This window comes from Sapajus apella, unplaced genomic scaffold (assembly GCF_009761245.1).
Source record: "Sapajus apella isolate SASKATOON/1434 unplaced genomic scaffold, GSC_monkey_1.0 scaffold2, whole genome shotgun sequence".
NCBI lineage: Eukaryota > Metazoa > Chordata > Mammalia > Primates > Cebidae > Sapajus > Sapajus apella.
The window spans coordinates 80,657,502-80,678,584 of record NW_022436942.1 but is presented as its reverse complement, the minus strand read 5'-3'; the positions used below and the strand labels follow the sequence as shown (position 1 = coordinate 80,678,584).

General features: G+C 44.6%; 1 protein-coding gene across 21 annotated transcripts in view; it reads left to right on the top strand.

Moving 5' to 3' along the window:
• The first annotated feature begins 541 nt into the window (after positions 1-541).
• CLIP1 (CAP-Gly domain containing linker protein 1) overlaps positions 542-21,083 on the top strand; it is a 142,685-nt gene continuing 122,143 nt past the window's right edge. For 14 of the 21 annotated variants that reach the window (XR_004258148.1, XM_032242679.1, XM_032242669.1 and 11 more), the window contains exons 1-2: positions 556-689; positions 1,334-1,546. The gene's annotated coding sequence lies outside the window, so the exon portion shown is untranslated. Of the gene's footprint in view, positions 690-1,333; positions 1,547-1,576; positions 1,722-19,488; positions 19,979-21,083 lie in introns of those variants that run through there. The other 7 variants (XM_032242605.1, XM_032242661.1, XM_032242640.1 and 4 more) reach the window with 5 other exon arrangements.

Here is a 21,083-nt window from a genome sequence, read left to right as displayed (position 1 = left end):
CTGTAGGGAGCTCCTTTCAGCATTTTTTCCAGGGATGCCTCATCCAGGGTCTTTCCCTGGAGGGAGGCGAGGGCAGAGATGATCCTTCCCAATCCCAACCTTAACCTGCTGTCGGAAGCTCCTCGCAGCCGGTTCAAAGGATTTCTCACCCTGGTCTGGCGGGAAGGGGAGGGCAAACAAAATGAATCAGCCCCAAAGAGCAGGCTGAGGTCGAGGCTGAATGGGGCTCTTGGGTGTGACTTGCAAATTACGGGAACACTTAGCAAGAGAAATGACGAGAAGCCCCTCCAAGCAGGCCTCTGGGTTTTCCCTCGCACCTTGCTTCCAGTGCCGGGGCTTGGGAGGGTCCGAGGGCGGAGCGGCTGGCGCGCCGGGGCCGGGGTCGCCGCCACCGGCCGCGGTGGGCGCAGACAAAGAGGCGGGGGGGCGGTGCGGTGCGGGGCGCGGGCGGCAGGGCCGGTGCGGGCTCTGGGGGCCGGGCCCGCCGGGCGGGCGCGGCGGCGGATCGCGGGGAGGAGTCGCGCGGCGTCTTCTCCGGGCGGCGCGCGCCCGCCCGGCCCCGCGGCGGCGGCGGCGCGTCACGCTCTCCCCCGCCCCGAGCCGACGAGCCGGCAGGCGGGAGGCGGCGGCCGCGGCGGCTGCTGCTGCTGCAGTGGGGCAGGTGGCGGCGACCGGCGGCGTCAGAGGCGGTGAGAGGAGCGCGGCACGAGCCCTCTCCCCTTCCCGGCCCCCTCCTCCCCTGCCCGCCTCCTGGCCCGCGCGCGGGGCCCGCCCGGGGTCGGGTCGGGGGTCGAGGCCCGGCGTACGGGAGCAGGGCTGAGCCTCGGGCGCTGGGGCCATCCGGGAGGGGAGCGCGGGAGTCTCGGGTGGCCGGCGCCGGAGGCCGGGGTCCCTCTGGAGCTGGAAGAGTGGCGGCCCTGTCAGCGCCGAGCCGGGCCTTCCCTTCCTCCGCCCGCCTCAAGATGGAGCTTGGACTCCTTGCCCCTGCGCCGCCCCAGGCGCCGCTCCCTCCCTCGTGTCCTGCTCCCTCCCCTGGGCCGCGGGGCGGGTGTGGGGTCGGCAGGACCTCCGGGAGGCCGAGGCCGGGCGGGACCTGTTGCCCTGGGCGCCGCGCCTGTCACCTGAGCGCATTCCTCAGGCCCTGGGCGCTCGGCGCCCGCGAGCCGGCATGGAGGGCACCCCCGCCCGGCTTCCCCTGCTGCCCCGGCTTTTGTTTCCCTCCCGAGTGGGGCTGTGATTCTCGGAGACCCGGGGAGGCTGGAGGTGGCCAGATCGCTCTCGGGTTTCCGAAATCACACCGCTGCCCGGTAACCCGAACCTTCTACCGCGGCAGGGGATTGGCGTTGAAGGCGGATGACACTTGTTCTGAGGCGATTTTACAAGCAGAGCCTAGCGATTGCCCGAATTGGAAGGTCCTGGCTTTCAAAGATCGGATTTTGATTCAGGGGTGAGTCCTGAATCCGGCTGTTTCTCCACTTCATGTGGCTTTTCCATCTGGCAGGAGCCGAGCGCCACCCCCTCCTCGCTGCACAGCCCCACCTCTTTGGTATGGAGAAATTACACGTTGTCCGTCATCGGTTTAGATACCTGTTTTTAGCAAAACTTGGGCGCCAGTGAACTGTTTTTTTAAAAAGAGGGCGGAGAAGATTCTGTAATTGTGTGTGTGTGATTCAGCAGCCTGGCCTTCTTCCTCTCTGAGGACAGTGGCCCCTAGCAGCTCTGTAAGTATTAAGTGTTGTCGCCGCCGCTGTCATTAGGGTTATGATTCTGGCTGTTCTTATTATTTGATTTTTATCACTACTGTTACCTATGGTATCCACGAATCAGGAGTGTCTCAGAGTCAGGAATGTGTTTGTTTGACTTTCAGATTTAATGGTAACCTTTGGCAGGAATCCCCAGGCATGTCACTTCTCAGCCTTGGGGCCTTCTTTTCTCTGTAAATTATAACAATGAACATGTATTGAAGGCATCTCGTGGCCAGGCTCTGGGCAAGGCTTTTATTTGCTTTATTTCATTTAATCAACTCTACCCAGTGAGGGTGCTGTAATTATGTGCATTTGACAGGAGGTCATAGAAAGAAAGGTCAAGTAACTTGACAAGAGTCATACAGCTGATGACCCTATACTAATCGAATAACTAAGTACCTGAAGTCAGAATACCTTTCACCAGCATGTGAGCTCAGGTTTTCTGACTTAAGGTGCTTAGTTATTCCATTAGGGAATCTGTGGCAAAAAGCAAGTCTGGCTTGTTTATTTATAAGAGGGTGCCTCACTCTGTCGCTGAGGATGGAGTGCAGTGAGATATCAGCTCACTGCAACCTCTGCTTCCTGAGTTCAAGCTATTCTCATGCCTCAGCCTCCTGAGTAACTGGGATTACAGGTGCCTGCCAACATGCCCGGCGAATTTTTGTATTTGTAGTAGAGACGGGGTTTCACTGTGTTGCCCAGGCTGGTCTCGAACTCCTGGGCTCAAGTGATCCACCCGCCTTGGCTTCCCAAAGTGCTGGGATTACAGGTGTGAACCACCGCACCTGTCACCAAGCTGGTCTTTATGAAAGCGAAGTTGAAATTGGTGATTGCTTGTGCCCAATTTTTAAGGTTCAGAGAAAGCAGTTAAGTACATCTTCCCACTAGATCTAGTTCAAAGAGTTAAAACTGAAACTGCATGGGACCCTGGGTAGGTATTTTGCCTGAAGATCAAGGTTTTCCCCTTCCCTACTTTTTAAATCATTGCTTGAACTCCAGCTTGCACTTGAGCATGACATAAACTAATCTGGTTTCTGTCCTATTGAGGAGTTTAGAATCTGACATCCTTATCCTTTTTTTTTGGACATAGTTTCACTCTTGTTGCCCAGGCTGGAGTGCAGTGGTGCAATCTTGGGTCACTGTAACCTCTGCCTCCTGGGTTCAAGCTATCATCCTGCCTCAGCCTCCCAAGTAGCTGGGATTACAGGTGGCTGCCACCATGTACCGCTAATTGTTTGCACTTTTGTATTAGAGACAGGGTTTCATTATGTTGACCAGGCTAGTCTCCAACTCCTGACCTCAGGTGATTCACCTGCCTCAGCCTCCCAAACTGCTGGGATTATAGGTGTGAGCCACTGCACCGGCCTGGTGCCCTTAAATTTTTTTTTTTTTTTTACCTAGTGGCTAACATTCACTCTGTCACATCCCATGTGACTCATAACAGGTGTGAACTAACTCAGTCATGTTTGACTCTTGCTTTTTAAGTGCTGTCTGCTGGGTATAAGAGATGAATTGATTGTCTTATGTCACATACTGGTCACCTGGTGTTCTTCATTACTACTTACACGTAGATTTGTGGTCTTCCTTGAATACATATATCAAGGCCAGGGTCTTCACGTTATGGACTCTTGCAGAATTCTGCGGAGTTTCGTGTACTTTGTAAATGTTTCTTATATATTTTTTTAATTAAGATTTTTCTTTTTCTTTTTTTCTTCCATTTAAAAACAATTTTTCATTTTTTTTTATTTTTTTGAGACAGAGTCTCACTCTGTTGCCCAGGGGTGCAGTGGTGCAATTTTGGCTAATGACAACCTCTGCCTCCTGGGTTCAAGTGATTTTCCCACCTCAGCATCCTAAGTAGCTGGGACAACAGGCACCTGCCACCACGCCTGGCTAATGTTTGTATTTTTAGTAGAGCTGGGGTTTTGCCATGTTGGCCAGGCTGGTCTCAAACTCTTGACCTCAAGTGATCCACCTGCCTTGGCCTCCCAAAGTGTTGGGATTATAGGTTTGAGCCACTGCGCCCGGCCATTTCTTAGTTAATTGAAAATTTAAGGTTCATAAATTTTAAGATTGACTTTATAGAAGTCAAAGCCAAAGGAAAAAACAGAAGGTAGTGTAGTAAAGTCACAGGAAGAGGGTTTAATATTTGTTAACATTACAAGAGAATTTTGTTTGTATAGCGTTAACTAAATTGAGACTTTGACTTTGTGTGACTTTCCACTATCCAAATAATCAACTTCTTTCTCTAAGTGAGAGGTCAAATGTGTTTTTCTCTGATATGAAGAGTAGGCACAGACAGTGTTTATTAGTCATGGCAAGCCTGTAGTTCTCCTTTACAGTACTTTTTTTTTAAGAGACAGGGTCTCACTTTGTCACCCAGGTTGGATTGCAGTGGCACAATCAGTTCACTTCAGCCTCGAACTCCTGGGCTCAAGCAGTCCTCCCGCTTCAGCCTCCTGAGTAGCTAGGACTACAGGTGTGTGCTATCATGACTGGCTAATTTAAAATATATATAAATATATGTATATAAGTGTGTATATATTTTATATATATATACATGTGTATATATGTGTGTATATACATATACACATATACCCGTATATATACATATGTGTATATATACGTGTGTACGTATATACACATATATGTATGTATATATATGTATGTATACATGTGTATATATATATACATATACATGTATATATATATTTTTGAGAAGGAGTCTCTGTTGCCCAGGCTGGAGTATATATATATATATATATATATGTATGTGTATGTGTGTGTGTGTGTGTGTATATATATATATATGTATGTATATATATACATATATACGTGTATATATACATATGTATGTGTATATATATATATTTTTTTTGTGGAGTCTCTGTTGCCCAGGCTGGAGTGCAATGGCGTAATCTTGGCTCACTGCAACCTCTGCCTCCCAGGTTCAAGTGATTTTCCTACCTCAGCTTCCCGAGTAGTTGGGATTACAGGTGCCTGCCACTACGCCCAGCTAATTTTTGTATTTTTAGTAGAGATGAGGTTTCACCATGTTAGTTAGGCTGATCTCGAACTCCCAACCTCAGATGATCAATCTGTCTTGGCCTCCCCAAGTGCTGGGATTATAGGCGTGAGCCACTATGCCTGGCTAAACAAATTTTTTTTTCCTGTAGAGATGAGGTCTATGTTTCTCTGGCTTGTCTCAAACTCCTAGGCTCAAACAGTCCTCCTAACTTGGCCTCCCAAAGTGCTGGGATTACTGGCATGAGCCACCATGTCCAGCCCCCCTGTCCAAATAATCAACTTCTTTCCTCTTCCTTGTACAAATGAGGTGGAAGGTCAAGCATGTTTTTCTTTTATTTGAAGAGTAGACAGTGTTGTTTATTATGACAAGTCTGTAGTTCTCTGTTGCAGTATTTTTGAAGTGTGACAGCTTCTCTAAAGGCAGCTTGTAGGGCTATGATGTACTATCTGTGGTCTGTAACTATGTCTCATTTGGTATTCACTCAACAAATATTTATTGAGCATGTACTGTGTGCCAGGTACCATTCTAGATGCTGGTGATACAACAGTGAATAAAAGACAAATCCCTATTCTCTTGGAACTTCCCTTCAAGTAGTGAGGGCAGACAAGAAGCAGAAATTAAATTTATGTTAGGTTAGGTGATACATGGCAATGAAAAAAAAAATCGGAGAAGGCTACTCAGGAGGCTGAGGCAGGAGAATGCCTTGAACCCTGGAGGCAGAGGTTGCAGTGGGCCGAGATCGTGCCACTGCACTCCAGCCTGGGTGACAGAGTAAGACACTGTCTCAAAAAAAAAAAAAAAAAAAAAAAAATCAGAAGCGAAAGTATGAAGTACTGTGGCTAAGAGTTAGAATAATAGAAATGTTACATAGGGCAGCAAGAAGAGACCTAGCTGAGGATGTGACTTTTGAGTAGAGACTTAAAGGAAGTGAGGGAATGTAGAGCCCAGAGAGAAAAACATCCTAGGAAGAAGGAAGGAGGAGGCAGGACATTTAAGACTTTCTAGACTGGAGTCCTTAAAATATGTATTTGTTGAAATATGAAAAAATATGGAATAATTTTATGTCTTTTTTTTTTTTTTTTTTGAGATGGAGTCTCGCTTTGTCCCCAGGTTGGAGTGCAGTGGCATGATCTCAGCTCACTGCAACTTCTGACTCCCTGTTTCAAGTGATTCTCCTTGTACCTAAAAAGTGCAATGTTATTTTCAATTAAAAAAACAAAAAAAGTTATTCTCCTGCCTCTGCCTCCTAAGTAGCTGGGATTACAGGCATGCACCACCATGACCAGCTAATTTTTGTATTTTTAGTAGAGATGGGGTTTCATCATGTTGGCCAGGATGGTCTTGATCTCTTGACCTCATGATCCGCTTGCCTCAGCCTCCCAAAGTGCTGGGATTACAGGTGTGAGCCACCGCCCCAGCATTTTTAACTTTTGTTTATGTTTTCTATTGAATTGAGACAGAGTCTTACTCTGTCACCCAGGCTGGAGTGCAGTGGCTTGATCCTGGCTTACTGCAACCTCCGCCTCCCAGCTTCAGGTGATTCTCCTGCCTCAGCCTCCTGAGTAGCTGGAATTACAGGCGCATGCCACCATGCCCAGCTAATTTTTGTATTTTTAGTAGAGACGGGGTTTCACCATGTTGGCCAGGATGGTCTCAAACATCTGACCTCTGGTGATCTGCCCACCTCACCTCCCAAAGTGCCTGGATTGCAGGCATGAGCCACTGCGCCCAGCCTTTTATTGCTTTTATTTTTTAGAGACAGGGTCTTACTCTGTCACCAGGCTGGTGTGCAGTGGTACAATCATAACTCACTGTAGCTTCAGACTCCTGGGCTCAAACCAGCCTCCTGCCTCAGCCTCCTGAGTAGCTAGGACCACAGGTGGGCACCACCATGCTCAGCAAAACTTTTTTGGAACTCTTGGTCTCAAGTGATCCTCCCACCTTGACCTCCCAGAGTGTTGGGATTACAGGTGTGATCCACCACACCCAGGCACCATGTTATTGTTGTAGTTATTTTTTGAGATGGAGTTTCCCTCTTGATGCCCAGGCTGGAGTGCAATGGTACGATCTCAGCTCACCACAACCTCCAACTCCTGGGTTCAAGCGATTCTCCTGCCTCAGCCTCCCGAGTAGCTGGGATTACAGGCATATGCCACCACACCTGGCTAATTTTGTATTTTTAGTAGAGATGGGGTTTCTCCATGTTGGTCAGGCTGATTTCAAACTCCCAACCTCAGGTGATCTGCCTGCCTCAGCCTCCCAAAGTGCTGGGATTACAGGCGTGAGCCACTGTGCCCGGCCCAGTTTAGGTTATTTTAAGTAATGCACCGAATGCTTTGGCAATGACACAAAGGCCAGCCCAGTACTTGATGTTCAGATGTGCTATTGAACGTATGCTTTCCTATTTGTGTGCATCTATTCAGGATCTTTGCTTACCTTTGGGAGGCCTTGTAAATTGATATTTGCATATATAACTGCTTTTTCCTGGAATTGCACACCTTATAGCAAAGCCATCCTTTTTAGACTTAAAAGTTTTATAGTTCAAAATCTATGTGTTTTTTTTTTTTGTTATTATTATTATTTTTTGAGACGGGTCTCCCTCTGTCACCCAAGCTGGAGTGGAGTAGCTTGATCCTGGCTCATTACCACCTCTGCCTCCCGGGTTCAAGCAATTCTCCTGCCTCAGCCTTCTGAGTAGCTGGGATTACAGGCACTCGCCACCATGCCCAGATGATTTTTGTATTTTTGGTAGAAATGGGGTTTCACCATGTTGTCCAGGCTGGTTTCGAACTCCTGACCTCAGGTGATCTGCCTGCCTCAGCCTCGCAAAGTGCTGGAATTACAGGCATGAGCCACTGTGCCTAGCCAAAATTTATGTTTAATAGAAAACTTTAGATAAGTCTTTTCAATCTTAATTGGAAAGCAGTGTCAGGTGTTCGTATTTGCCTAGATATGAATTTTTAGATAGCTGTTTAGGGAAGCTTTAAACTATTAACAGCCTCTTATATATATATTTTTAAATTATTTATTATTATTTTTTTGAGACTGAATCTCGCTCTGTCACCTAGGCTGGCGTGCAGTGGTGTGATCTTCACTCACTATATCCTCTGCCTCCTGGGTTCAAACAGCCTCCTGAGTTCAAACAGCCTCCTGAGTAGCTGGCATTATAGGCATGTGTCACAATGCCCAGACAATTTTTGAGTACTTTTAATATACGTGGTGTGTTTCCCATAAAGACGGAATTCAAATAATCTGTATACTTTAAGTTGGCATTTGAGTTACAATGCACTCTTAAGGGAAACCATAATGACCGATGGTACTATACAGGAATTTTGGCCAGGCACAGTGGCTCATGTCGATATCCCAGCACTGTGGGAGGCTAAGGCAGGAGGATCACTGGAGTCCGGAGACCAGCCTTGGCAACACAGTGAGACCCCCTACAAAAACTTTCTCTACAAAAACTTAAAAAAATTAGCTGGGTGTGATGGTACATGACTGTAGTCCCGCCTACTTGGGAGGCTGAGGCAGGAGGATCTCTTGAACCCAGGAGGCTGCGGTGAACTGTGTTCACACCACTGCACTTCAAGCTGGGCAACAGAGTGAGATCCTGCCTCAAAAAAGAACAAAAAACAAAGTACACATATTAAAGTGTACAATTCAATCAAAATTAAAAAATAAAAATAGCCGTGCTTGGTGGCTCATGCCTGTAATCCTAGCACTTTGGGAGGCCGAGGTGGGTGGATCACCTGAGGTCAGGAGTTCAAGACCAGCCTGGCCATCATGGTGAGACCCCATCTTTAAAAAAAAATAAAAAATAAAAAATAAATAATTTCCAGAAAGAGTGACCTCTTCAGGCTTCAATGAACGGAACAGAGGGAGGCCTTTTTTTTTCGTTGTTTGTAGGTTGGCAGACTATAATTAATTAGCCAACCTTGAGTTTGGCTAGGACATCTGGGGTAATATTTTGGCCCTGGCACCAAGTACCAAGGAATCTTGGCCACAATTAGTAAAGAGCTTTTTTTTTTTTTTTTTTTAAATCTCCATCTGGTACTTCCAGAAGGACAGATTCCACTAGCGCTAACTCAATGGGTGGGTCTGCTTTATAATTGTCTATTTATTGTGGTTCAGCAACAAAATCTTAAAAGTATGCTTTTCAAAATCTTTGAAAAGAGGAAGTAGGCACATTACAGAGTCCCTACTGGGAACCCTCCTTGGTATCTCTTACCTTGGGGAAATGTATTCTCATCTACCTCTTTGCAGGAATGCTAATGAGACTACAGGCAGACATTTTGCTGCCCTAATGTTTTCTATAAGCACAAGCTCTAAAATACTTCCGACTTGAATTAAGTAGATTGGTGTTTGTTCGCTCCTTTGCTTACTTATATCTAAGTATGGCTTGGATAGATCCCAGTTTAACTCTGACCCTTTTTAACACTTAAAATTGCCGAGTCCTTGATTTATAATATCTTCTCTGAAGTCAAGGGCCAGACGATCCAGATGTTCAGGATGTGCAAATCATCCAAAATTTGGGTTTGATGTATAAAGGGAAGGCACTATAATGAGTCTTTTTTTCCCCCTGATTCTAAAAATCTCTTTTTTTACTCAAGTATTGCAGTGAAATATTTGGTTTATTTCCCCCCTTCTTAGGAAAGATAAGAGTCACTAGGGATGTTTTCCTGAAAATCTTTTAATCAAGGCTTTTGCTCTCTTGCTACCACTTCTGGCTGATTTACCCCATATAATGACTTTTTTTTTTTTTCTTTTGAGTCTTGCTCTGTTGCCCAGGCTGGAGTACAGTGGCATGATCCCAGCTCACTGCAACCTCTGCCTCCCGGGTTCAAGCAATTCTTCTGCCTCAGCCTCCCGAATAGCTGGGATTACAGACATGCGCCACCCTGTCCAGCTAATTTTTTTTTTTTTAATGTATTTTTAGTAGAGACGGGGTTTCACCATGTTGACGAGGCTGGTCTTGAATTCCTGACCTTGTGATCTGCTTGCCTCGGCCTCCCAAAGTGCTAGGATTATAGGCATGACCCACGGCCCCAGGCCATGACTTCTTATTAGAGACATTATGTTCTAATCTTTAAAGTAGGAAGAAAGCTATTTAGACTTTTCCTTTCAACACTGTAGAATAAATAAACTTTATAAGCAGGGTGATTTTCCTATAGCATAAGTGAAAGAAAACTTAATGCCTGGGCTTCTGAAAAATGTGTATTTTTATTACATGAAACCATATTACTAGTTTGTGTTGAAAGGTGTATGTAGCATGCCTAGGTTGTCATCTGGAGAATCTAGTATTAGAATCAGGTTTAGATTTTAGAAAAAAATGTTTTCCAGTGAAGTTTTTTTGAGGGTGTTAGGTTTATTTTTTTCCTTATATATTAGTTTTAAAATGGTCATTACATTTTAGTAACATAATGTTCTCTTAAAATATGTGGGTTCATTGCATAAATTATAACATTTGCATATATACAAAAACACAGAAAAAGAATATTATTAATGATATTACTGCCCAGAGGAATCCTTTCAATATTTTAGAGTATGTCCTTTCAGTGGTTGTTTTTTTTTTTTTTTTTTTTTGAGATGGAGTTTTACTCTGTCTCCCAGGCTGGAGTGCAGTGGTTTGATCGCGGCTCACTGCAACCTCTGCCTCCTGGGTTCAAATGATTCTCCTGCCTCAGCCTCTCGAGTAGCTGGGATTACAGGCACATGCCACCATGACTGACTAATTTTTGTATTTTTAGTAGAGAAAGAGTTTCGCAATGTTGGCCAGGCTGGTTTCGAACTCCTGAGCTCATTAGATCTGCCTACCTCAGCCTGCCAAAGTGCTGGGATTAAAGGGGTGAGGCACAGCAACTGGCCTCAGTTGTCTTATTAAAAATTTTTTTATGGACAGGTGCAGTAGCTCATCCTTGTAATCCCAGCACTTTGGCAGGCTGAAGTGGGTGGATTCTCTGAGCTCAGGAGTTAGAACTCAGGGCAACATGGCAAAACCCCATCTCTACAAAAACAGAAGTTATCCGGGCATGATGTTGTGTGTCTCAGCCACTCAGGAGGCTGTGGTGGGAGGATTACTTGAGCCCAGGAGCTTGAGGCTGCAGAAAACCATGATTGTACCTTTTGCACTATAGCTTGGGTGACAGTGAGACCCTGTCTCTTAAAAAAAAAAAGAGACCGGGCACGGTGGCTCATGCTTATAAACCCAGCACTTTGGGAGGCTGAGATGGGCAGATCACATGAGGTCACGAGTTTCAGACCAGCCTGGTCAGCATGGTGAAACCCTGTCTCTACTAAAAATACAAAAAATAGCAGGGTGTGGTGGTGCACACCTGTAATCCCAGCTACTCAGGAGGCTGAAGCAGGAGAACTGCTTGAGCCTGGGAGGCGGAGGTTGCAGTAAACCGAGATCGTGCCTTGCACTCCAGCCTAGGCAACAAGAGTGAAACTCCATCTCAAAAAAAAAAAAGAAAAAGAAAAAATAACTGGTTGTAGATAGTAAGTAGGAGAAAAATTGCTAAATATATTAGTTATTTTTTTAAAGTAACAGCTTTATTGAGGTATAATTTATATGCCATACAGTTTACCAACTTAAAGTATACAATTCAGTGGTTTTTAATATACTCACAGTTGTGCAACCATCGCCATTATCAGTTTTTCTATATTTTCATTTTTTTTCTTTTCTCCTAGTTGGAAAGGTAAGTTTTAGTATATTTTCATCATCCCCAAGAGAAATCATGTATCCATTAGCAGTCACTCCTTGTTTATCCCAACTTTCCCAGCCCTAGGCAGGAGGCCAAGAGTTTGATGCTAGCCTGAGCAACATGGCAAATCTACTGTCATCTCTACAGATTTGTTTATTCTGGACATTTCATTTAAAGGGTCTCATACACTATGAATGGCTTCCTTCACTTAATACAGCATTTTCAAGGTTCCTCCATGTTGTGGCATACATCTGCCCTTGATTCCTTTTAATGACTGAATAATATTCTGTTGTGTAGATATACCCTGATACCACATTTAGTCTCTTCATCACTGGATGAACCTTTGGATTTTTTTCGCTTTTTGTCTCTTATGAACACTGCCGCTGTGAGCATTCATGTATACGTTTTTTTTTTCTTTTTGAGATGGAGTTTCATTCTTGTTGCCCAGGCTGGAGTGCAATGGTGTGATCTTGGCTAACTGAAACCTCCACTTCCTGGGTTCAAGTGATTCTCCTGCCTCAGTCTCCTCAGTATGTGGGATTATAGGCTCCTGCCACCACACCCGGCTAATTTTTATATTTTTATTAGAGACAGGTTTCGCCATGTTGGCCAGACTGATCTCAAACTCCTGACCTCAGGTGATCTGCCCACCTCAGCCTCCCAAAGCATTGGGATTACAGGTGTGAGCCACCTCGGCTGGCTCTTGTGTATAAATTTTTGTTTTGTTTTGTTTTTTTATTTTTATTTTTTTGTGTATAAATTTTTGTGTGGACATATGCTTGCTTTTATCTCGGGTCTATGCCTTAGAATGCTATAGAATTGCTGGGTCATATGGGAACTCTACCTTTTGAGGCACTGCAATACTGTTTTCCAAAGCGGTTGTACCACCAGCAATGAATGAGATTCAGCTTGTCCAAATCCTCCCCAGCACTTTTATGTGTTTTTGATTATAGTCAAACTAGAGAGGGTGCAGTGTGGTATTTCATCATGATTTTGATTTGTATTTACCTGGTGGCTAGTAATATTGAACATCTTTTCATGTGCTTATTGGCCATTTGTATAGCTTCTTTGGAGAAACAAGCATGTTATCTTTTTCTTTTTGCCTTCAAACTATTACTTATAAGGCTAGGCATGGTGGCTCATGCTTGTAATCCCAGCACTTTTGGAGGCTGAGGTGGGGGGATGACTTGAGGTCAGGAGTTCGAGACCAGCCTGGCCAACAGGGCAGAACCCCATCTTCAATAAAAATATGAAAATTAGCCAGGCATGGTGGCAGGCACTTGCTATGCAGGAGGGTGAGGCAGGAGAATCGCTTGAACCTGGGAGGCAGAGGTTTCCGTGAGCTGAGCTCACGCCACTATACTCCAGCCTGGGCAACAGAGCGAGACTCTGTCTCAAAAACCAAACTATATATAGCCAAATTTCAGTTTTGTTACTTTGGGAAGATAATACAAATTTCTTAACTTTTTGGAGTTCAGTTTTCTCACCTATAAATTGGAGCTAATAGCTGCTTCATGTAGTGGTTGCGAAGATTAAGTGAATTAAGGTGTGTAAAACTCAGTAAATGTTACAGTTCTTCCCTGTAATCCTGGTGTCTTCCTTATCTCTTACTGCTAAAGGAAGATACGCTTCAACCCCTCAATTTTATTCTTTTATTTAAATCAGAATGGGAGAAAACACTTTTATTGGGATGGGAAATTAAAACCTTTCTTTATACCATGTTTTAGAAAGTGAATTTGAGTAAGAGTGTCTTGCCATTATTGATTGATTGATTGATTGAGACGGAGTTTCGCTCTTGTTACCCAGGCTGGAGTGCAATGGTGCGATCTCGGCTCATCGCAACCTCCGCCTCCTGGGTTCAGGCAATTCTCTTGCCTCAGCCTCCTGAGTAGCTGGGATTACAGGCACGCGCCACCATGCCCAGCTGATTTTTTGTATTTTTAGTAGAGACGGGGTTTCACCATGTTGACCAGGATGGTCTCGATCTCTTGACCTCATGATCCACCCGCCTCGGCCTCCCACAGTGCTGGGATTACAGGCTTGAGCCACTGCGCCCGGCTTATTTGTTTTTTTGTTTTGTTTTCTTTTTTCTGTCTTGCCATTATTGAAGGGCACTTTTTTTTTTTTTTTTTTTTTTTTGAGACAGAGTTTCTTATTTCCCAGGCTGGAGTACAAGTGATTCACCACCTCCCAGGTTTAAGCAATTCTCCTGCCTCAGCCTCCTGTGTAGCTGGGATTACAGGCACATGCCACTACGCTTGGCTAATTTTTGTATTTTTAGTAGAGATGGAGTTTCATCAGATTGGTTAGGCTGGTCTCGAACTTCTGACTTTAGGTGATTCACCCACCTCAGCGTCCTAAAGTGCAGGAACTACAAGCAAGAAAGCTTTTATAAAGAGAAAAACCAACCAAATTAGAAAGTCCTTGATTCTTCTGAGTTGTCTTTGTGCCCTTTTCTTGTTCAGAACAAACTGTTTTGGTATGCTTTTGCTTTTAGTGTGGGCCGTGTCTGACTGTTTAAGGGGTGGGCAACAATATGCCTACTTTTTTCCTTTGTAAAGAATGGAAAGGGAAATCAATCTTTTTTACTTATTTATTTTTTTTTTTTTTTTTTTTGAGACGGAGTTTCGCTCTTGTTACCCAGGCTGGAGTGCAATGGCGCGATCTCGGCTGACCGCAACCTCCGCCTCCTGGATTCAGGCAATTCTCCTGCCTCAGCCTCCTGAGTAGCTGGGACTACAGGCACGCGCCACCACGCCCAGCTAATTTTTTGTAGTTTTAGTAGAGATGGGGTTTCACCGTGTTGACCAGGACGGTCTCAATCTCTTGACCTCGTGATCCACCCGCCTCGGCCTCCCAAAGTGCTGGGATTACAGGCTTGAGCCACCGCACCCGGCCCTTTTTTTTTTTAAGACAAGGTCTCATCAGAAACCCTCCTTGTAGCATGTGGTCTCACTCTGTCTCATGAAAAAAAACTCATTCAGGCTGGAGTGCAGTGGCACAATCACAGCTCACTGCAGCCTCAATCTCCCAGGCTCAGGTGATCCTTCTATGTCAGCCTCCCAAATAGCTGGGACTGCAGGCACACAACACCACACCTGGCTAATTTTTTGTAGAGATGGGGTTTCACTGTGTTGCCCAGGCTGGTCTTGAACTCTTGGGCTCAAGTGATCTTCCTGCCTCAGCCTCCCAAAGTGCTGAGATTACAAGTATGAGCCATCTTGGCTCGGAGGTCAATTTTAACTTGTCTTGAGATTGACTCTTTCATCTCACTGCTGTATATAACAGTTCAGAAACATTTATTCATCAATTTACATTAGGGTCAGCAGCCTGGATATTGGGATTTTAGTCCTGGACTGTTAAGTAAGTATTACCTTGACAAATGATTTCACTTTTTAGAATCAGTTTTCTTGTTGGTAAAATGAGGAAGTTGAACTAGATTGCTAAAGTCTCTTCTGATTCTAAAATTTTATGATGCTATATTAAGCACATTGCTTCTTTTTCACGTTAGTATAATTGACTGCTGCTGACCCATTAAGTTCTTCTGGGAGAATCTAGAGAGACTTGATAATTTCAGCCCCTTTTAGGATCTGTGTCTAAGCTAGTGATGTGTGTTCGAGTTACAAACTCACAGGAATTTTGTGAAATTTTTGTGTAAATGAGCAAAATAAATTATTGAGCTTTCCATGTTCCCTTAAAATTTTTTTTTTTTGCAGATGGAAGAGAATCGGGAGGCTGTTTATTTTCTGCATGCTAAGTAGTAGGAACATAAATCGTCAGACTGAGCTGTGCAGAGGCATTCATTATTGCAGGCAGTTGCATCAGAGCACAGTTTCATCTCTAAACAAAACATTATCTATGCCCCAGCCTTCTCCCTGGGTTGGTTTTTAATCTTGTCTTTCCTTTTTAAAACTGGTCTAGGTATAACTTGTATTCTGTACTGTGCCATACACAGCTTAAGTTTTAAAAACATACAATTTTCAAGCACAGAATAATTTTTCAAAGCGGTATGTTTACTCTTGACTTTGGAAAGCTACTATAAACTTTGTGCTTACTGTCAGTGTCTTATTGTATGATATTCTCAAATCAACACTTAAGGTTAGCAGGCTGATATGATAAATTGCTCTTTAAGGGCTATCTCTGTTAGAAATTGGAAAGAAAACTCCCTTGTAGCACCTTTGAATTAAGGAGCCAATTAATTTTTTGAGTCTTACTAACTTATGTCAGTCCTTTAGTGTCTGAATGGGCTTTTCCCATTGATCCATTTATTTATTTACTTATTTTTTTGTTTGTTTGTTTGAGACAGGATCTCACTCTGTGGGACCACAGGCATGCACCACCATGCCCAGGCTGGAGCACAGTGGCGTGATCTTGGCCCACTGCAACCTCTGCCTCCCAGGTTCAATAGATTCTTCTGCCTCAGCCTCCTGAGTAGCTGGGATTACAGGTGCCCACCACCATGCCCAGCTAATTTTGTATTTTTAGTAGAGACAGGGTTTTGCTACATTGGCCAGGCTGGTCTTGAACTCCTAACCTCAGGTGATCTCCCCGCCTTGGCCTCCCAATGTGCTAGGATTACAGGCATGAGACACCATACCCGGCTGCTGTTTGCTTTCTTTTTTTTGAGATAGAGTCCTGCTCCGTTGCCCAGGCTGGAGTGCAGTAGCATGATCTCTGCTCACTGCAACCTCCACTTCCCTGGCTCAAGCGATTCTCCTGCCTCAGCTTCCTGAGTAGCTGACAGGCACGCACCACCGCACCTGGCTAATTTTTGTATTTTTAGTAGAGATGGGGTTTCACCATGCTGGCCAGACTGGTCTCCAACTCCTCACCTCAGGTGATCCACTCGCCTCGGCCTCCCAAAGTGCTGGAATTGCAGGCGTGAGCCGCTGCGCCCAGCTGCTGTTTGCTTTTTAAATCTTTGTGTTAATTTTAAAGCTGAGTCTGGCCTGTTTAAAAAGTTATATATAATATATCATGTATGAAGTGTACATAAATACCCATATACGTAGAGAAATATCAGTGAAAATAGATTTTAGTGGTCCTAGCACAGTAAAGTGACAGAAGACTAAAAAAACCTAGAGTTATGCCTCCTGAAATCTTTCTTTTTTGACTGTAGTTCTTGAGTGAGTGCATCCCTTGTGAATCCAGGTGATGACAGCAGCGGGAGCCATACAGCAGTGGTAGAACATCTCATGGGATTACACAGGGGACGGAGATGAGTGAAGAAATACTGGTGCTTATAAATAGTCATGACAGGAATGGAAAAAAAGACAGGCTAAATGACTTAATATTCAATAAAACATTTAAGTAATCTGATGTGAAAGAAAATCTCATGTTTTTGAAGATGACTGAATGCTCTTCTTTTTTTAAACCTGGTTATCTAGTTTCTGTGGAAGACTGAATGCTCTTATTCTGACACCTGACTCTGGAATTGGTGTAAGTCAGTCCTATAGACAAAGCAGTGAACTTGATGTGGATATGTGGAACTGAATGGAAGTGTGAACACATGGCACCATGTTGGTGTTTTTTTGTTTTTTTTGAAATGGAGTCTTGCTCTGTCGCCCAGGCTGGAGTGCTGTGGCGCAATCTTGGCCCACTGCAACCTCCACCTCCCGGGTTCAAGCGACTCGCCTGGCTCAGCCTCCAGAATTCCTGGGATTACAGGAATGCACCACAACTTCTGGCTAATTTTTATATTTTTAGTAGAGACAGCATTTCACCATGTTGGCCAGGCTGGAAGTTCTGGAACTCCTGGCCTCAAGTGATCCACCCACCTCACCTCCCAAAGTACTGGGATTACAGGCATAAGCCATAACGCCCGGCCTTTTCTCTTACCTTTTAAATCAGCCTATTAGTTGATGCTGAAACCAAGTGTCTCCAGGTCCCTGCTTTATATTCTGTCCAGTTTATTTTGCTTGTTAGTTCACTGATCTGAAACATTGGCCTTCTGTGGCCTGGGCCCCAAACTGTATTTGGTGCCATCACACACATTTTCCCTGTGTTGAGAGCCAAGCTTTGGGAGGCCAGAGCTAACGGTGCTCTTAGGTGTCTCTGTCACTGATCCTCCACTTGCATGGACCACTCACGTGCTTACCGGATATTCCACCTTGGAGTGGATGCTCCCTGTCTTCATCCGCTGTGGTTTTACTTTCTGAGTCACAGAACTATTGTTAGGGCACACATTCTGATCAGTCACACAGTGTCATCATGTCATTGGACACTCTGTGTCAATGTGCACAAGGAATGTTCCGTATCTTATTCAGAAGACTAACAAGTTTCCCATGTTAGAATATGAGCCAATTAAACAATTATATGCAGCTGGGTGCAGTGGTTCATGCCTGTAATCCCAACACTGAGAGGCCGAGGTGGGTGGATCACCTGAGGTCAGAAGTTCGAGACCAGCCTGGCCAATGTGGTGAAACCCTGTCTCTACTAAAAATACAAAAATTAGGTGGCTGTGGTAGTGCATGCCTTTAATCCCAGCTCCCCAGGAGGCTTAGGCAGGAGAACTGCTTGAACCCAGAAGGTGGAGGTTGCAGTGAGCCAAGATCGTGACACTGCATTCCAGTATGGGAGACAGAGTGAGACTCTGTCTCACATACAAAAAAAAAAAAAAAAAAAATAGAAATGATGCCTCCTGCTATATTGGCCTTAATTCTGCCAGCCACAGGTTCCTTGCTTGTGTTTTGAGACATGATTATTAAATTTTTCATCTGTAGCTCAATCTCTGTACTGTATTTTGCTTTCAGTTTTGTGTGGGCGTGTTTTCAAACTCTTTGTGCTGAGCTCTCAGTTTTACTGGGCAGTGCCTTGTGCTGCCAGCAGTGCTTTCTTATACATTATGTATATATCACCTGTCAGATAGATATTTTAAAGTTCCTCTTATTGTAAGTGTTTTTTTTTTTTTTTTTTTTTTTTGAGATGAAGCCTGGCTTTTGTTCCCCAGGCTGGAGTGCAGTGGTGTGATCTCGGCTCACTGCAACCTCTGCCTCCCAGGTTCAAGCAATTCTCCTCCCTCAGCCTCCTGAGTAGCTGGGATTTACAGGCACCTGCTACCATGCCCGGCTAATTTTTGTATTTTTAGTGGAGACGGGGTTTCACCATGTTGGCCAGGCTGGTCTCAAACACCTGACCTTGGGAGTTCCACTCGTCTCGGCCTCTCAATGTGCTGGGATTACAGGTGTGAGCCACTGTGCCCAGCCCATTGACTTACTTTTTATTAATTTGTTAATTAATAATTAGAGATGAGGTCTCACCAAATTGCCCAGGCTGGTCTTGAACTCTTGGGCTCAAAGCATCCTCCCACCTCAGCCTCCCAAAGTGTTGGGATTACAGGCGTGAACCACAATACCCAAACCTCATTGGCCCACTTAAAAAAAAAAAGGATCCAGGATTGGGAAACCCTCTAATGCTGCTGTGTTCAAGTGTTTGGAGGGGAAGATACCGTTACCTGATGCTTTAGTTTGAAAATCACATCGTTTTGCATCATTTTATGGATTCTTGTTTTGCTATTGACTCACTTGAGAAGTTTTTTGAATTCTTCCTGTGTATCAAACTTTTGTAGGTTCTTTGGATGAGAAGATAGATCAAGTCTCATGGAACTTAGTCATATGCACACAAGACAGGAATGCCTGTGAGTCACCATTCTGTAATCGAAGGCTGCCTAATAGCTGGAGTAGTCCAGAGAAGCAAGAGAGGGCAAGAGAAGAGCAGTCAGAAGAGACTGCTGATGTGTCTCCTGTGTTCTTGGAGAGCCATTTCCCATGTGCCCCAAAGCCCTTCTGTATGGCAGTAGAGTATGGTGCTTGGCTCTAGAAACACCCTGTATGTGGGAAATGATGCCCATCCCACAACCTTAAGCTCAATTCAGCCAGGAGATGCGATGTTTTTAAATTGGGGCCAAGTAGGCCCATAAATTTTTTTTTTTTTTTTTTTTTGGTACTTTTCTGTGACGTTGAAATAGTTGACCTACCTGATTTTCTTAGGAACTGAAGAAAATTTGTAGTTACTCTTCAATCTTATTTATCTTTTTCAGTCTCTTCCGTATATACAGAAATATGAATGGGAATGAAATAGAAGGAAGAAAAACAATCACATAGGTCGCCCTTTCTTTAGGGGAAACAAGTCAATTTGGAAAGCTCTCAGTGTTGTGCAAGTGTTTTCAGTGGCTGAAGCTGAGGAGCTCAGGTTACGCTGTGTCTCCTGTGTTGGGGGTGGGGACAGCAAGTGACACAGCATACTTACGTAACCGTGACTTCACAGGACAGGATTAAGCTGTGAATGAACCTCCCAAACCCAGGAATATGATATGAGAACATAGCCTTTGAATTTCTCTCTTAAGTTTGACTTGAAAATCAGCTTCAGAAACATCTTTATCTTAAGGTAGACTTCCATTGCTCTCAGAACGTCTCTACCCTGTCCTTCTGTTATTAACTTCGTGGACGTACAGCATTTTAGAATTAGGTAGGGGTTCTGAAGTCTGTGAGTGCAGCTGTGCACAGGTAAGTCACTTCACCCGCCTGGTGCTGAATTTTATTTGGGTCGTGCAGTAGGGCCAGGTTGAAACCTGTGTTTCTGGACATTGGAGCTAGCACGCAGCCTGTTTCTGGAAGCTTGGTGTTAAACTCCCTCTCCTGGCAGTTTAAATTCATTGCAAATTCTTCAGCTCCCCTTTGCTTTCCAGATTTAGTAAATAAAGTGGCATTTTCATTTTGTAGATGGGGCAAAATGGACTGGAAAGAAGAAGAGTCTGACTCAGAGAGAAGTGATTTTCCTGGGGCAGCTCAATGCTGCTCTGTGTGTGCCGGGAGGTGCTGAGCCTGTTCCAAGCTCTTATCAGATTTGGCTTCTTTCTTCACTGATGGCAGAGGCCTGTACTTTTTACTCTGGCAAAGTTAGAGCCACAATCTTTCCTTTCACTTCTGAATCCTTGACCTTTCACTTACAGGATTTGGATTTGATACCCAAAACAGGACTAGAACTGTAAAGGGATGGAGTTAGAAACAGATCTCATTTAATTAGTGTCCTCAGGCTGCCGTTGGGAAGACTGAGCCAGGGAAGGGGTGGCATGAGAGGTTCAGGGTCATCCAGCTGGGGTGGAATCCCGGTGTCTCACTTCCCAGTCCAGCTCTCTGTCCATACTTTTTTTTAATTTATTTGAACCATGACATTTAAAAAAGAAATCAGGTGAGAATTACGAAGAATATTATTCTTTTTCGTATGAGCGTGATGTTAACCATTCTTGTTTTCGGGAACTGCTTGTTTTGTGGAACTTCTTGTTTCTGTAAGTTGCTTAAGCTTTTTAAATTGCCCAGCTAATTAAAAAAATTTTTTTCTAGAGATGGATTTTACTGTGTTGCTCAGGCAGGTCTCAGACCCCTGGCCTCAAGTGTTCCCTCTGCCTCAGCCTTCCAAAACGCTGGGTTTATAGGTGTGAGCCACCATGCCCGGCCAAACTTGTGTGTTTTAAAAACATATTTTGGGCCGGGCACGGTGGCTCAAGCCTGTAATCCCAGCACTTTGGGAGGCCGAGGCGGGTGGATCACGAGGTCAAGAGCTCGAGACCATCCTGGTCAACATGGTGAAACCCCGTCTCTACTAAAAATA